Here is a 12,210-nt window from a genome sequence, read left to right on the forward strand (position 1 = left end):
CTTGTGTTGATCAGTGGGAAACATAGCGCTTAGCGTTGAGGGCAAAAAGCTCTATTTTGGTCTCATCAGACCATAGAATCTTCTTCCACTTGGTCTCAGTGTCTCCCACATGCCTTCTGGGAAACTCTAGCCGAGATTTGATGCGAGTTCTTTTCAACAATGGCTTTCTTTTTGCCACTTTCCCAGAAAGGCCAGTTTTGTGAAGCACCCGGGCTATTGTTGCCATATGCACAGTGTCTCCCAGCTCAGCCGTGGAACACTGTAACTCCTTTAGAGTTGCCATAGGCCTCTTGGTGGCCTCCCTGACTAGTGCACTTCTCGCCCGGATACTCCGTTTTTGAGGACGGCCTGTTCTAGACAGATTCACAGTTGTGCCATTTTCTCTCCATTTCTTAATAATGGACTTTGCTGTGGTCTGAGAGGATATTCAATGCCTTGGAAATGTTCTTATATCCTACCCCTGATTGGTGCTTTTGAAGAACCTTATTCCGGATTTGCTTTGAATGTTCCTTCATCTTCATCATGTAGTTTTTGTTAGGAAATGTACTAACCAACTGTGGGACCTCCCAGAGACAGGTGTATTTAACCTGAAATCATGTTAAACACCTTAATTGCACACAGGTGGACTCCATTCAACTAATTATGTGACTTCTAAAGACAATTGGTTGCACCAGAGCTTACTTAGGTGTGTCATAGCAAAGGGGGTGAATACTTATGCAATCAATTATTTTCTGTTTTATATTTGTAATTAATTTAGAACAATTTGTAGATTTTATTTTTCACTTTGACATTATGGACTTTTCTTGTGTTGATCAGTGGCAAACATAGCGCTTAGCGTTGAGGCCAAAAAGCTCTATTTTGGTCTCATCAGACCATAGAATCTTCTTCCACTTGGTCTCAGAGTCTCCCACATGCCTTCTGGGAAACTCTAGCCGAGATTTGATGCAAGTTTTTTTCAACAATGGCTTTCTTTTTGCCACTCTCCCATAAAGGCCAGTTTTGTGAAGCACCCGGGCTATTGTTGCCATATGCACAGTGTCTCCCAGCTCAGCCGTGGAACACTGTAACTCCTTTAGAGTTGCCATAGGCCTCTTGGTGGCCTCCCTGACTAGTGCCCTATACGCCCGGATACTCCGTTTTTGAGGACGGCCTGTTCTAGACAGATTCACAGTTGTGCCATATTCTCTCCATTTCTTAATAATGGACTTTACTGTGCTCTGAGAGGATATTCAATGCCTTGGAAATGTTCTTATATCCTACCCCTGATTGGTGCTTTTGAAAAACCTTATTCCGGATTTGCTTTGAATGTTCCTTCATCTTCATGATGTAGTTTTTGTTAGGAAATGTACTAACCAACTGTGGGACCTCCCAGAGACAGGTGTATTTAACCTGAAATCATGTGAAACACCTTAATTGCACACAGGTGGACTCCATTCAACTAATTATGTGACTTCTAAAGACAACTGGTTGCACCAGAGCTTATTTAGGTGTGTCATAGCAAAGGGGGTGAATACTTATGCAATCAATTATTTTCTGTTTTATATTTGTAATTAATTTAGAACAATTTGTAGATTTTATTTTTCACTTTGACATTATGGACTTTTCTTGTGTTGATCAGTGGCAAACATAGCGCTTAGCGTTGAGGCCAAAAAGCTCTATTTTGGTCTCATCAGACCATAGAATCTTCTTCCACTTGGTCTCAGAGTCTCCCACATGCCTTCTGGGAAACTCTAGCCGAGATTTGATGCGAGTTTTTTTCAACAATGGCATTCTTTTTGCAACTCTCCCATAAAGGCCAGTTTTGTGAAGCACCCGGGCTATTGTTGCCATATGCACAGTGTCTCCCAGCTCAGCCATGGAACACTGTAACTCCTTTAGAGTTGCTATAGGCCTCTTGGTGGCCTCCCTGACTAGTGCCCTATACGCCCGGATACTCCGTTTATGAGGATGGCCTGTTCTAGACAGATTCACAGTTCTGCCATATTCTCTCCGTTGCTTAATAATGGACTTTACTGTGCTGTGAGAGGATATTCAATGCCTTGGAAATGTTCTTATATCCTACCCCTGATTGGTGCTTTTGAAGAACCTTATTCCGGATTTGCTTTGAATGTTCCTTCATCTTCATGATGTAGTTTTTGTTAGGAAATGTACTAACCAACTGTGGGACCTCCCAGAGACAGGTGTATTTAACCTGAAATCATGTGAAACACCTTAATTGCACACAGGTGGACTCCATTCAACTAATTATGTGACTTCTAAAGACAATTGGCTGCACCAGAGCTTATTTAGGTGTGTCATAGCAAAGGGGGTGAATACTTATGCAATCAATTATTTTCTGTTTTATATTTGTAATTAATTTAGAACAATTTGTAGATTTTATTTTTCACTTTGACATTATGGACTTTTCTTGTGTTGATCAGTGGCAAACATAGCGCTTAGCGTTGAGGCCAAAAAGCTCTATTTTGGTCTCATCAGACCATAGAATCTTCTTCCACTTGGTCTCAGAGTCTCCCACATGCCTTCTGGGAAACTCTAGCCGAGATTTGATGCAAGTTTTTTTCAACAATGGCTTTCTTTTTGACACTCTCCCATAAAGGCCAGTTTTATGAAGCACCCGGGCTATTATTGCCATATGCACAGTGTCTCCCAGCTCAGCCGTGGAACACTGTAACTCCTTTAGAGTTGCCATAGGCCTCTTGGTGGCCTCCCTGACTAGTGCCCTATACGCCCGGATACTCCGTTTATGAGGACGGCCTGTTCTAGACAGATTCACAGTTGTGCCATATTCTCTCCGTTGCTTAATAATGGACTTTACTGTGCTGTGAGAGGATATTCAATGCCTTGGAAATGTTCTTATATCCTACCCCTGATTGGTGCTTTTGAAGAACCTTATTCCGGATTTGCTTTGAATGTTCCTTCATCTTCATGATGTAGTTTTTGTTAGGAAATGTACTAACCAACTGTGGGACCTCCCAGAGACAGGTGTATTTAACCTGAAATCATGTGAAACACCTTAATTGCACACAGGTGGACTCCATTCAACTAATTATGTGACTTCTAAAGACAACTGGTTGCACCAGAGCTTATTTAGGTGTGTCATAGCAAAGGGGGTGAATACTTATGCAATCAATTATTTTCTGTTTTATATTTGTAATTAATTTAGAACAATTTGTAGATTTTATTTTTCACTTTGACATTATGGACTTTTCTTGTGTTGATCAGTGGCAAACATAGCGCTTAGTGTTGAGGCCAAAAAGCTCTATTTTGGTCTCATCAGACCATAGAATCTTCTTCCACTTGGTCTCAGAGTCTCCCACATGCCTTCTGGGAAACTCTAGCCGAGATTTGATGCAAGTTTTTTTCAACAATGGCTTTCTTTTTGCCACTCTCCCATAAAGGCCAGTTTTGTGAAGCTCCCGGGCTATTGTTGCCATATGCACAGTGTCTCCCAGCTCAGCCGTGGAACACTGTAACTCCTTTAGAGTTGCCATAGGCCTCTTGGTGGCCTCCCTGACTAGTGCCCTATACGCCCGGATACTCAGTTTTTGAGGTCGGCCTGTTCTAGACAGATTCACAGTTGTGCCATATTCTCTCCATTTCTTAATAATGGACTTTACTGTGCTCTGAGATGATATTCAATGCCTTGGAAATGTTCTTATATCCTACCCCTGATTGGTGCTTTTGAAGAACCTTATTCCGGATTTGCTTTGAATGTTCCTTCATCTTCATGATGTAGTTTTTGTTAGGAAATGTACTAACCAACTGTGGGACCTCCCAGAGACAGGTGTATTTAACCTGAAATCATGTGAAACACCTTAATTGCACACAGGTGGACTCCATTCAACTAATTATGTGACTTCTAAAGACAACTGGTTGCACCAGAGCTTATTTAGGTGTGTCATAGCAAAGGGGGTGAATACTTATGCAATCAATTATTTTCTGTTTTATATTTGTAATTAATTTAGAACAATTTGTAGATTTTATTTTTCACTTTGACATTATGGACTTTTCTTGTGTTGATCAGTGGCAAACATAGCGCTTAGCGTTGAGGCCAAAAAGCTCTATTTTGGTCTCATCAGACCATAGAATCTTCTTCCACTTGGTCTCAGAGTCTCCCACATGCCTTCTGGGAAACTCTAGCCGAGATTTGATGCAAGTTTTTTTCAACAATGGCTTTCTTTTTGCCACTCTCCCATAAAGGCCAGTTTTGTGAAGCACCCGGACTATTATTGCCATATGCACAGTGTCTCCCAGCTCAGCCGTGGAACACTGTAACTCCTTTAGAGTTGCCATAGGCCTCTTGGTGGCCTCCCTGACTAGTGCCCTATACGCCCGGATACTCCGTTTATGAGGATGGCCTGTTCTAGACAGATTCACAGTTGTGCCATATTCTCTCCGTTGCTTAATAATGGACTTTACTGTGCTGTGAGAGGATATTCAATGCCTTGGAAATGTTCTTATATCCTACCCCTGATTGGTGCTTTTGAAGAACCTTATTCCGGATTTGCTTTGAATGTTCCTTCATCTTCATGATGTAGTTTTTGTTAGGAAATGTACTAACCAACTGTGGGACCTCCCAGAGACAGGTGTATTTAACCTGAAATCATGTGAAACACCTTAATTGCACACAGGTGGACTCCATTCAACTAATTATGTGACTTCTAAAGACAATTGGCTGCACCAGAGCTTATTTAGGTGTGTCATAGCAAAGGGGGTGAATACTTATGCAATCAATTATTTTCTGTTTTATATTTGTAATTAATTTAGAACAATTTGTAGATTTTATTTTTCACTTTGACATTATGGACTTTTCTTGTGTTGATCAGTGGCAAACATAGCGCTTAGCGTTGAGGCCAAAAAGCTCTATTTTGGTCTCATCAGACCATAGAATCTTCTTCCACTTGGTCTCAGAGTCTCCCACATGCCTTCTGGGAAACTCTAGCCGAGATTTGATGCAAGTTTTTTTCAACAATGGCTTTCTTTTTGACACTCTCCCATAAAGGCCAGTTTTATGAAGCACCCGGGCTATTATTGCCATATGCACAGTGTCTCCCAGCTCAGCCGTGGAACACTGTAACTCCTTTAGAGTTGCCATAGGCCTCTTGGTGGCCTCCCTGACTAGTGCCCTATACGCCCGGATACTCCGTTTATGAGGACGGCCTGTTCTAGACAGATTCACAGTTGTGCCATATTCTCTCCGTTGCTTAATAATGGACTTTACTGTGCTGTGAGAGGATATTCAATGCCTTGGAAATGTTCTTATATCCTACCCCTGATTGGTGCTTTTGAAGAACCTTATTCCGGATTTGCTTTGAATGTTCCTTCATCTTCATGATGTAGTTTTTGTTAGGAAATGTACTAACCAACTGTGGGACCTCCCAGAGACAGGTGTATTTAACCTGAAATCATGTGAAACACCTTAATTGCACACAGGTGGACTCCATTCAACTAATTATGTGACTTCTAAAGACAACTGGTTGCACCAGAGCTTATTTAGGTGTGTCATAGCAAAGGGGGTGAATACTTATGCAATCAATTATTTTCTGTTTTATATTTGTAATTAATTTAGAACAATTTGTAGATTTTATTTTTCACTTTGACATTATGGACTTTTCTTGTGTTGATCAGTGGCAAACATAGCGCTTAGTGTTGAGGCCAAAAAGCTCTATTTTGGTCTCATCAGACCATAGAATCTTCTTCCACTTGGTCTCAGAGTCTCCCACATGCCTTCTGGGAAACTCTAGCCGAGATTTGATGCAAGTTTTTTTCAACAATGGCTTTCTTTTTGCCACTCTCCCATAAAGGCCAGTTTTGTGAAGCACCCGGACTATTATTGCCATATGCACAGTGTCTCCCAGCTCAGCCGTGGAACACTGTAACTCCTTTAGAGTTGCCATAGGCCTCTTGGTGGCCTCCCTGACTAGTGCCCTATACGCCCGGATACTCCGTTTATGAGGACGGCCTGTTCTAGACAGATTCACAGTTGTGCCATATTCTCTCCGTTGCTTAATAATGGACTTTAATGTACTGTGAGAGGATATTCAATGCCTTGGAAATGTTCTTATATCCTACCCCTGATTGGTGCTTTTGAAGAACCTTATTCCGGATTTGCTTTGAATGTTCCTTCATCTTCATGATGTAGTTTTTGTTAGGAAATGTACTAACCAACTGTGGGACCTCCCAGAGACAGGTGTATTTAACCTGAAATCATGTGAAACACCTTCATTGCACACAGGTGGACTCAATTCAACTAATTATGTGACTTCTAAAGACAACTGGTTGCACCAGAGCTTATTTAGGTGTGTCATAGCAAAGGGGGTGAATAGTTATGCAATCAATTATTTTCTGTTTTATATTTGTAATTAATTTAGAACAATTTGTAGATTTTATTTTTCACTTTGACATTATGGACTTTTCTTGTGTTGATCAGTGGCAAACATAGCGCTTAGCGTTGAGGCCAAAAAGCTCTATTTTGGTCTCATCAGACCATAGAATCTTCTTCCACTTGGTCTCAGAGTCTCCCACATGCCTTCTGGGAAACTCTAGCCGAGATTTGATGCGAGTTTTTTTCAACAATGGCTTTCTTTTTGCCACTCTCCCATAAAGGCCAGTTTTGTGAAGCACCCGGGCTATTGTTGCCATATGCACAGTGTCTCCCAGCTCAGCTGTGGAACACTGTAACTCCTTTAGAGTTGCCATAGGCCTCTTGGTGGCCTCCCTGACTAGTGCCCTATACGCCCGGATACTCCGTTTTTGAGGACGGCCTGTTCTAGACAGATTCACAGTTGTGCCATATTCTCTCCATTTCTTAATAATGGACTTTACTGTGCTCTGAGATGATATTCAATGCCTTGGAAATGTTCTTATATCCTACCCCTGATTGGTGCTTTTGAAGAACCTTATTCCGGATTTGCTTTGAATGTTCCTTCATCTTCATGATGTAGTTTTTGTTAGGAAATGTACTAACCAACTGTGGGACCTCCCAGAGACAGGTGTATTTAACCTGAAATCATGTGAAACACCTTAATTGCACACAGGTGGACTCCATTCAACTAATTATGTGACTTCTAAAGACAATTGGCTGCACCAGAGCTTATTTAGGTGTGTCATAGCAAAGGGGGTGAATACTTATGCAATCAATTATTTTCTGTTTTATATTTGTAATTAATTTAGAACAATTTGTAGATTTTATTTTTCACTTTGACATTATGGACTTTTCTTGTGTTGATCAGTGGCAAACATAGCGCTTAGCGTTGAGGCCAAAAAGCTCTATTTTGGTCTCATCAGACCATAGAATCTTCTTCCACTTGGTCTCAGAGTCTCCCACATGCCTTCTGGGAAACTCTAGCCGAGATTTGATGCGAGTTTTTTTCAACAATGGCTTTCTTTTTGCCACTCTCCCATAAAGGCCAGTTTTGTGAAGCACCCGGGCTATTGTTGCCATATGCACAGTGTCTCCCAGCTCAGCCGTGGAACACTGTAACTCCTTTAGAGTTGCCATAGGCCTCTTGGTGGCCTCCCTGACTAGTGCCCTATACGCCCGGATACTCCGTTTTGGAGGACGGCCTGTTCTAGACAGATTCACAGTTGTGCCATATTCTCTCCATTTCTTAATAATGGACTTTACTGTGCTCTGAGAGGATATTCAATGCCTTGGAAATGTTCTTATATCCTACCCCTGATTGGTGCTTTTGAAGAACCTTATTCCGGATTTGCTTTGAATGTTCCTTCATCTTCATGATGTAGTTTTTGTTAGGAAATGTGCTAACCAACTGTGGGACCTCCCAGAGACAGGTGTATTTAACCTGAAATCATATGAAACACCTTAATTGCACACAGGTGGACTCCATTCAACTAATTATCTGACTTCTAAAGACAATTGGTTGCACCAGAGCTTATTTAGGTGTGTCATAGCAAAGGGGGTGAATACTTATGCAATCAATTATTTTCTGTTTTAGATTTGTAATTAATTTAGAACAATTTGTAGATTTTATTTTTCACTTTGACATTATGGACTTTTCTTGTGTTGATCAGTGGCAAACATAGCGCTTAGCGTTGAGGCCAAAAAGCTCTATTTTGGTCTCATCAGACCATAGAATCTTCTTCCACTTGGTCTCAGAGTTTCCCACATGCCTTCTGGGAAACTCTAGCCGAGATTTGATGCGAGTTTTTTTCAACAATGGCTTTCTTTTTGCCACTCTCCCATAAAGGCCAGTTTTGTGAAGCACCCGGGCTATTGTTGCCATATGCACAGTGTCTCCCAGCTCAGTCGTGGAACACTGTAAATCCTTTAGAGTTGCCATAGGCCTCTTGGTGGCCTCCCTGACTAGTGCCCTATACGCCCGGATACTCCGTTTTTGAGGACGGCCTGTTGTAGACAGATTCACAGTTGTGCCATATTCTCTCCATTTCTTAATAATGGATTTTACTGTGCTCTGAGAGGATATTCAATGCCTTGGAAATGTTCTTATATCCTACCCCTGATTGGTGCTTTTGAAGAACTTTATTCCGGATTTGCTTTGAATGTTCCTTCATCTTCATGATGTAGTTTTTGTTAGGAAATGTCCTAAACAACTGTGGGACCTCCCAGAGACAGGTGTATTTAACCTGAAATCATGTGAAACACCTTAATTGCACACAGGTGGACTCCATTCAACTAATTATGTGACTTCTAAAGACAATTGGTTGCACCAGAGCTTATTTAGGTGTGTCATAGCAAAGGGGGTGAATACTTATGCAATCAATTATTTTCTGTTTTAGATTTGTAATTAATTTAGAACAATTTGTAGATTTTATTTTTCACTTTGACATTATGGACTTTTCTTGTGTTGATCAGTGGCAAACATAGCGTTTAGCGTTGAGGCCAAAAAGCTCTATTTTGGTCTCATCAGACCATAGAATCTTCTTCCACTTGGTCTCAGAGTCTCCCACATGCCTTCTGGGAAACTCTAGCCGAGATTTGATGCGAGTTTTTTTCAACAATGGCTTTCTTTTTGCCACTTTCCCAGAAAGGCCAGTTTTGTGAAGCACCCGGGCTATTGTTGCCATATGCACAGTGTCTCCCAGCTCAGCCGTGGAACGCTGTAACTCCTTTAGAGTTGCCATAGGCCTCTTGGTGGCCTCCCTGACTAGTGCCCTATACGCCCGGATACTCCGTTTTTGAGGACGGCCTGTTCTAGACAGATTCACAGTTGTGCCATATTCTCTCCATTTCTTAATAATGGACTTTACTGTGGTCTGAGAGGATATTCAATGCCTTGGAAATGTTCTTATATCCTACCCCTGATTGGTGCTTTTGAAGAACCTTATTCCGGATTTGCTTTGAATGTTCCTTCATCTTCATGATGTAGTTTTTGTTAGGAAATGTACTAACCAACTGTGGGACCTCCCAGAGACAGGTGTATTTAACCTGAAATCATGTGAAACACCTTAATTGCACACAGGTGGACTCCATTAAACTAATTATGTGACTTCTAAAGACAACTGGTTGCACCAGAGCTTATTTAGGTGTGTCATAGCAAAGGGGGTGAATACTTATGCAATCAATTATTTTCTGTTTTATATTTGTAATTAATTTAGAACAATTTGTAGATTTTATTTTTCACTTTGACATTATGGACTTTTCTTGTGTTGATCAGTGGCAAACATAACGCTTAGCGTTGAGGCCAAAAAGCTCTATTTTGGTCTCATCAGACCATAGAATCTTCTTCCACTTGGTCTCAGAGTCTCCCACATGCCTTCTGGGAAACTCTAGCCGAGATTTGATGCGAGTTCTTTTCAACAATGGCTTTCTTTTTGCCACTCTCCCATAAAGGCCAGTTTTGTGAAGCACCCGGGCTATTGTTGCCATATGCACAGTGTCTCCCAGCTCAGCCGTGGAACACTGTAACTCCTTTAGAGTTGCCATAGGCCTCTTGGTGGCCTCCCTGACTAGTGCCCTATATGCCCGGATACTCCGTTTTTGAGGACGGCCTGTTCTAGACAGATTCACAGTTGTGCCATATTCTCTCCATTTCTTAATAATGGACTTTACTGTGCTCTGAGAGGATATTCAATGCCTTGGAAATGTTCTTATATCCTACCCCTGATTGGTGCTTTTGAAGAACCTTATTCCGGATTTGCTTTGAATGTTCCTTCATCTTCATCATGTAGTTTTTGTTAGGAAATGTACTAACCAACTGTGGGACCTCCCAGAGACAGGTGTATTTAACCTGAAATCATGTGAAACACCTTAATTGCACACAGGTGGACTCCATTCAACTAATTATGTGACTTCTAAAGACAATTGGTTGCACCAGAGCTTATTTAGGTGTGTCATAGCAAAGGGGGTGAATACTTATGCAATCAATTATTTTCTGTTTTATATTTGTAATTAATTTAGAACAATTTGTAGATTTTATTTTTCACTTTGACATTATGGACTTTTCTTGTGTTGATCAGTGGCAAACATAGCGCTTAGCATTGAGGCCAAAAAGCTCTATTTTGGTCTCATCAGACCATAGAATCTTCTTCCACTTGGTCTCAGAGTCTCCCACATGCCTTCTGGGAAACTCTAGCCGAGATTTGATGCGAGTTTTTTTCAACAATGGCTTTCTTTTTGCCACTCTCCCATAAAGGCCAGTTTTGTGAAGCACCCGGGCTATTGTTGCCATATGCACAGTGTCTCCCAGCTCAGCCGTGGAACACTGTAACTCCTTTAGAGTTGCCATAGGCCTCTTGGTGGCCTCCCTGACTAGTGCCCTATACGCCCGGATACTCCGTTTTTGAGGACGGCCTGTTCTAGACAGATTCACAGTTGTGCCATATTCTCTCCATTTCTTAATAATGGACTTTACTGTGCTCTGAGAGGATATTCAATGCCTTGGAAATGTTCTTATATCCTACCCCTGATTGGTGCTTTTGAAGAACCTTATTCCGGATTTGCTTTGAATGTTCCTTCATCTTCATGATGTAGTTTTTGTTAGGAAATGTACTAACCAACTGTGGGACCTCCCAGAGACAGGTGTATTTAACCTGAAATCATGTGAAACACCTTAATTGCACACAGGTGGACTCCATTCAACTAATTATGTGACTTCTAAAGACAATTGGTTGCACCAGAGCTTATTTAGGTGTGTCATAGCAAAGGGGGTGAATACTTATGCAATCAATTATTTTCTGTTTTATATTTGTAATTAATTTAGAACAAGTTGTAGATTTTATTTTTCACTTTGACATTATGGACTTTTCTTGTGTTGATCAGTGGCAAAAACTCCCAATTAAATCCATTTTGATTCCATGTTGTAACACAATGAAATGTGGAAAAGTCCAAGGGTGGTGAATACTTTTGAGAGCCACTGTATTTCTTAGCAGACACCCTTACCCAGGACGACTTACAATTGTTACAAGATATCACATTATTTTTACATACAATTATATTATTTTTCTACATACAATTACCCATTTATACAGTTGGATTTTTACTGGAGCAATCTAGGTAAAGTACCTTGCTCAAGGGTACAGCAGCAATGTCCCCCACCTGGGATTGAACCCACGACCTTCTAGTCAAGAGTCCCGAGACCTAACCACTACTCCACACTGCCGCCCTGACCATAGTCAAAATTGAGCTACATGACCAGAGTCACCATTGAGCTACATGACCAGAGTCACCATTGAGCTACATGACCAGAGTCACCATTGAGCTAAATGACCATAGTTAGAATAGAATTGACTAGAGTCAGAATAGTGCTACATTGGAGGCTGTGTGGTCCAGTGGTTAAAGAAAAGGGCTTGTAACCAGGAGGTCCCCGGTTCAAATCCCACCTTAGCCACTGACTCACTGTGTGACCCTGAGCAAGTCACTTAACCTCCTTGTGCTCCGTCTTTCGGGTGAGATGTAATTGTAAGTGACTCTGCAGCTGATGCAAAGTTCACACACCCTAGTCTCTGTAAGTCGCCTTGGATAAAGGTGTCTGCTAAATAAACACATAATAATAATACATTACCATAGCCACAAAAAACCTTAGTGGACAAAGTGGGTCTGGGTGGCCGAGCGGCAGTTCCAGGAGGTCGGCATGAAGTAGTGACTTGCTCTCATAATGCTATTAGATAACAGATACACTGGGGGGGTAAGTGCATATTACTAAGGGCATGGTCTTTTGATCAAAAAAATATTTAAGTAAAAATAATAAGTCAAGCCATGTGGGAGGCTCTGCACCCCGGGCAGAGTTC

The sequence above is a fragment of the Acipenser ruthenus genome, unplaced genomic scaffold (assembly GCF_902713425.1).
Source record: "Acipenser ruthenus unplaced genomic scaffold, fAciRut3.2 maternal haplotype, whole genome shotgun sequence".
Classification (NCBI taxonomy): Eukaryota; Metazoa; Chordata; class Actinopteri; order Acipenseriformes; family Acipenseridae; genus Acipenser; species Acipenser ruthenus.